Genomic DNA, 6,330 nt, shown 5'->3' with positions numbered 1-6,330 from the left:
AATTGTTTATTTCACTTTTGTTTTATCTAATGTATTTCACTTGGTTTGGAAATGTAAACATGTGTTTCCCATGCCAATAATGCCCTTTGAATTGAATTATATGGTGTGATTAGAATCACTCATATTTCAGTAATGATCATTTGATATATGAGACGTTAGAAGCCGTGCACACAATACGTGTGAGGCAGCATTCGTAGTTCAATGGCTATGTGCTGCTAAATTAGGCGGCGGCAATCCCTCCCCCTCTGGTTGCCATGTGACAGAGATAAGTCACATGACCAAGGCTCTGTGTACAGGAAATAGAGACCAGCAAGAGAAACTAGAAAGAAAATAGTTACAGTGAGGAATTTGCACAAATAAAATGGGTTTACTGACCGCAAAAGTGAAACATTGAGCAGGTATAGTACCCCGATGTAGTTTTGCAATATAATATGTTATACATCATTATTGAATAAGGACTTATTTCATTTTACTGCTTCAATGTCGGTGATCTGGTTCTTGACTGACCAGAATCATGCAGGCTACATAATTCGATTGTGGGGAACTATGCAGAAATACGTTATTATGGTACATAATAAACAACCCATGTGCAGACACAAGTATCCTGCTTTCTGGCTAAAGAGTTTTTTCACTTTCCCAGTTAACCAAGATCAGCATTGTAGTCACCACAAATATGATCCACGCATCAAATCTGAGTGGTGATTTCAGTTTCTCTTTGCTGGGCAATACAATTTGTTGTTTGTTTTGCAGAGTTTGTTCTGCGACCTAAATATAAACATCTAGGACAAACCTTACTGTTGCTTTGCGTATCACTATTTCTCCTCAGAGATTAAGCTGTTGCCAGTGATTTTCCCGCTGGCATTAACCTCAGCTACCTCTGCTTTGGACAATGGTTTGATGAGGACCCCACCCAAGGGATGGATGTCTTGGGAGCGTTTTCGCTGTAAATATCGATTGTGAGAATGATCCCAAGAACTGCATCAGGTACATAATGGTAGACATATTTATGTGCAGTTTTACAGAGTGACTCTGAAGTCACTCCTATTGTAGAGCTACTGACCTCATCCCTAGGCTAATTGCAACTGCAATATCAGGCAGCTTCCCTGTATACAGATTAAGATTAGTTTTGGACTAATAAACACTTTCAATCTAGAATCTCTTTTGAACATCATTTTTTGTCTAGAACTAGTCGGCTTAACCTGTTTCCGATAAACTGGCCAATAGAGTATAACTCCACAGATCGTGACCAAGCTGGTGGACGAGACCATTGAGGTGTATATATGTCACAGTGCCTGGAGTGGTGGGTGTGGAGTCAAACGCAGAGAGCAGAGGATACTGGGGAAACCGGACATTATTTCGGTTTCCAATGCGAACGCCCAAAACAACAGGCGAAATAATCACAAAAATGTCCAACCCAACACAGGGCACAAACGGACAGGAACACAAACACGCACAACCTCGACCAACAGAAACAAGCCCGCACAAAAACAGGCGGGCCTAACAGGCTTAAATAGTCCTGAATCAAAAACAAAATAAGAGACAGGTGCAACCAATAAGACCAAACAAACAGAAAAGGAAAAGGGGATCGGTGGCAGCTAGTAGACCGGCGACAATGACCGCCGAGCGCCACCCGAACAGGCAGGGGAGCCACCTTCGGTGGGAGTCGTGACAATATAGGCCTGGGTTACGTGTAGATTCATTTTTTTCTCATACTGACTCTGATATTAATAGGATGCTGAACGTTTTACATCAAATAAAATATAATTGCACGAATATGAATATATGAATCTCTACATACAGTGAGAATCTCTTCAGAGACATGGCAGACAGACTGGCTGAGGATGGGAGGAAAGAGATGGGATATGATCATGTCATGATAGATGACTGTTGGTCCTCCTCGCTCCGGGATAAAGATGGACGGCTGCAGCCTGACCCACAAAGGTTGGCCTTTCTCTCACCCTTCTCCTCCTAACTCTCTCCATCTTTGATTTTCTTTCTTATTTCCTGGCCTTCTACCTCTTCCTTACCCTTTCCAGTTTTGGCATTCCTCTTCCTTCTCTTCTTCCCATTCAACCTTAAGTAAAGACTGTAAATCTGGTGTACTAAAACTGTGCTGCTTGTAATGAATACCTTAGCATGGGTTAGTAAAGGACATTGACTTGAGTTTGAGGTCTTATCTACTACAGCATTATGAAAGGACAGTATTAGGTATGAGATTCACGACTTCACTGCCATCTCTCTAACCCCAGATTCCCTGGGGGCATTGCCAAGCTGGCGAGGTACCTCCATGACCGCGGCTTGAAGCTGGGCATCTGTGGGGACCTGGGCACACACACCTGTGGAGGGTACCCTGGCGCCACGCTGGACAAGATTGAGACTGGTGCCCAGACGTTCGCTAGTTGGGGTGTGGACTTCCTGAAGTTGGATGGCTGTTACTCCAATGAAGAGGAGCAACAGAAGGGTGTGTGAATCTTGAGGGTGAACAGTAACTGTACATTGGGAGTTACTATATAGCGTGTATCAGCATTAGTGGTCCTTTGGGTAGACGATCGTGGTGGTATTTAAAGAGATGGGTGCAAGAGAGGGTAGAGGGAAATAGACTCAGAGGGGTATAGTGTGGATTTTTATTGACGTGTACTATGTGCTTCTGTCATACAGGTTACCCTCTCATGTCCAAGGCTTTGAATGCAACAGGCCGTCCAATTGGCTACTCCTGTAGTTGGCCAGCCTATCGGGGTGGACTCCCTCCCAGTGTGTGTTTCATTATGCTACCAGTGACACAATAAAATAAATAAGGGACCACACATCCCCCCCCCCCTGGTGACGGGGGTTTCAGCCCCGGCTCGGCTGACTTCCTTTGCCCTTCCTCTCTGTCTCCCTATACTGTACATACCTGTCTCCCTTTGCTTCCTACTGTGCTGTCATGAAAATAATAAAATACGGAAGGAGATGGGGGAGGGGGGGAGTAAGGGTTAGTGAATAGCTATGTGTTGCAAAGGTGTTTGGTTTAACAATAACAATTATGGCTTCGGAGGAAAATGTAACGGATGTCCCTTGTCTTTGAATAATGCTCCATTCATTGTCATATTTCCATTGATTCCATTCGGGGTTTTTTTCTCCGCATGAGCTACTTTTGCACGGTTACAGGTATTCCGGGACAGCACTGCTGTAGTTAGATGAGAAACGGTTGCTCCGTCACGTTTGATCCATCACTCAGATCATTCTTGATTAGAGTTGTTTGATGATTATCCTGATCCTTCAGGGGGAAAAAAAACATGTTTTCCAAAGATGTAAAGACAGGCAACAGTATCAAATCTAATGTCATTACAGCATTAGTACCCTTTTAGAAACAAATCAAGGTGTATGTAAATCTCTTCTTTTAAAAAAAAATCTCTGTCTCTTTTTTTCTTCAGGTGAATTACACTCTGCTGGGGGAGATCTGTAACCTGTGGCGTAACTATGATGACATTCAGAACTATTGGGACAGTGTACAAGAAATTACAGACTGGTTCTTTGACAACCAGGAGATACTGCAGCCTGAAGCCGGCCCTGGACGCTGGAAGATCCTGACATGGTCTGTTCGCTGTCTGACCAATATCTGTCCCTTACTTACACCAATCCCTCTGTCCTTCTTTCTGTGCTCTCCTCTCTGTTCATGTCTAATACTGTACTCTCCTCAGAATTGTATTGGTAGAGTTTTCACCCTATTTCACATTTACTTTGTTCTGTATCTTACATTTATTGAAGCCTGTATGCATTACTTGCTGATTGTCCACTGTTATTGCCAAGTGTCACTCTTACCCCTTACACCTATCTTGTCAATATTCACCTTGTTCCTGCATTTGGAAGGGACTAGGAGTCACTCTGCTCACGTTGTTTTATTTATTTAATAAGTATTTGTTCCACCATCAGTATTGTTGTACATCTCATTAACCTAACATATTTAAACATTTTCTCTCCCAGCTGATCATCGGAAACTTTGGCCTCAGTGTGGACCAATCACGCTCTCAGATGGCTCTTTGGGCGATCATGACTGCACCTCTCATTATGTCTAACAACCTTCGAACCCTAAGCAGTGAGGCCAGGGCCGTCCTGCAAAACAGAGCCGCCATCGCCATCGACCAGGATCCTATGGGCGTCCAGGGAAGACGCTTGCTACAGGTGACCCTCAATGACAAAATTACATTTGTTTAGGAGTCACATAGATCAATTCTGGCAGTATGAAATCGACTTCATTCAGACAGTTAGGAGACAGGCAAGTGGGAGAACAGTAGGAAGGGGACTGAACCCTGGTCACCGATTGGTAGTAGAGTATGTGACTGGCTGCGAGCGTTATCACTAGACCACGGTCTCTGCACGAAATTCACTGTTTACTCTCCTTTTCTTTGTCTGTATGTCACTCTCTTTTTTACAGGAGTCATTGAAGTGTACTGGCCACCCCTCTCCCAGTCGGCCAGTGCTCTGGAGTTCCTCAGCCGTCGCCAAGACATGCCCTATCGCTACCACACCTCCCTGGCCAAGTTAAACTACACAGCAGGCAGCTACGAGGTGTGCTCCTCTTTCCTGGTTCCTTTCCTAGTTCTCTCCAACCACATTGTAGTGCACGATGACGCAATTCCTTCCAGCGTATGATGACTGTATTTATTCCTGTTGAGAGAAGTGGACGTTTGAGCTGTGAGCTGTGTTTCTGTAAGTGACACCGTGTTGTACCTCTTCATTTTTGCTCTTCTATATCTTTCAGGCTTATGACGTGTTCACTGGGGAAACATTGAGTGGACTGTCTGCCACCGCAGAGTTCACCGTCTCCATCAACCCCTCAGGAGTCGTCATGTGGTACGTCTATCCCAAAATGCACTACGAGCATCGACAGGATGATGGTAGATACCCCTACATCCGACAGAAATACAGGATGTCCTCCTCGCTCCACTTCCACAAGCCGAGGGTTGTGCCTCCTAGTTTGCTCTGAGGGGACATGAAGTAAGCAAGCAGGAACTCCATCAATCCAGATCCAATCAAAGATATTTACAGCACTGTTGTAAAAAGAAAATACAGCACTGTTGTATTTTACCCATATGTAATCTCGGCAACCCAGAACTGAAATCCCGCGCCAGCTACTCGATTAAGTTCTTGGGGTAGACGAAAGAGAAAAGATACTAGAACCAGTGGCGGAAACAGGACGGCAGCTCCATCACCGTCTCTGTCTGCAACAATTTATGTAATGTGCGTCTGCCCATGAGGAGATTAAACCATGTGTAATGTTTGAAAATGTATAATTTATTTGTATTTTGTTGTGTGACCTCTATTCTAACAGGAAGGAGCGGTTCATATCTTGCCTATATATATATATAAAAAAGGAGGGTGTAATGAGGTGCAGAATTGAGACTGCATAGAGTAAGATGATGAACTAAACATGCAACACGACTTCAATGTTTGCACTTTCAGTCATGCAATAGTGTACAAGGTTCGGAGCTGTGTGCCCATAGCAGTCATTCCCACCTTTCCACCACTGAGTGGCAGTGTAGACAGAGGTTCACAACAACCATTAGTGGGTTCCCTTTACCCTTGAAACACCAGCATGGCTATATCACAGTAGATTAGGTTGCACAAGGAAATGAGATGTTGTGCTCCAGAATAGGCCAAGCATGTTTATTTGGTGATGGGATAAACAGCTGGTGATGCCGGTCTGATGGGGCTTGTGGATAAGCGATACAGTAGGTGTCTTGTTGGTACAGTGCCTTGCAAAATTATTCAACCCCCTTGGCGTTTTTCCTATTTTGTTTCATTACAACATGTAGTTTAAGTGGATTTTAATTTGGATTTCATGGAATGGACATTCACAAAATAGTCCAAATTGGTGAAGTGAAATGGAAAAAAATAACTTGTTTAAAAAAAAAAAAAAAGGAAAAGTTGGTGCGTGCATATGTATTCATGTGGAGAAGTACAGATCAGGTTTTGGTTATAAAATAATATCAGAAACTTTGAACATCCCACGGAGAAGCATTTAAATGTCTTGGAATGGCCTAGTCAAAGCCCAGACCTCAATCCAATTGAGAATCATCTGTGGTATGACTTAAAGATTGCTGTACACCAGCGGAATCCATCCAACTTGAAGGAGCTGGAGCAGTTTTGCCTTGAAGAATGGGCAAAAATCCCAGTGGCTAGATGTGCCAAGCTTATAGAGGACATACCTCAAGAGACTTGCAGCTGTAATTGCTGCGAAAGCTGGCTCTACAAAGTATTGACTTTTGGGGGGCTGAATAGTTATGCACGCTCAAGTTTTCAGTTTTTTTGTCTTATTTCTTGTTTCTTTTTCACAATAAAAAAACATGG

At 43.6% G+C, this 6,330-nt stretch overlaps 1 pseudogene; it reads left to right on the top strand.

Annotated features, from left to right (window-relative positions):
* Positions 1-829: 829 nt before the first annotated feature.
* LOC120031512 lies at positions 830-5,260 on the top strand (annotated as a pseudogene).
* Positions 5,261-6,330: the final 1,070 nt, after the last annotated feature.

This window comes from Salvelinus namaycush, chromosome 37, assembly GCF_016432855.1.
Source record: "Salvelinus namaycush isolate Seneca chromosome 37, SaNama_1.0, whole genome shotgun sequence".
Classification (NCBI taxonomy): Eukaryota; Metazoa; Chordata; class Actinopteri; order Salmoniformes; family Salmonidae; genus Salvelinus; species Salvelinus namaycush.
The sequence above is the reverse complement of the archived record's forward strand: the minus strand, read 5'-3'. Positions and strand labels throughout refer to the sequence as shown.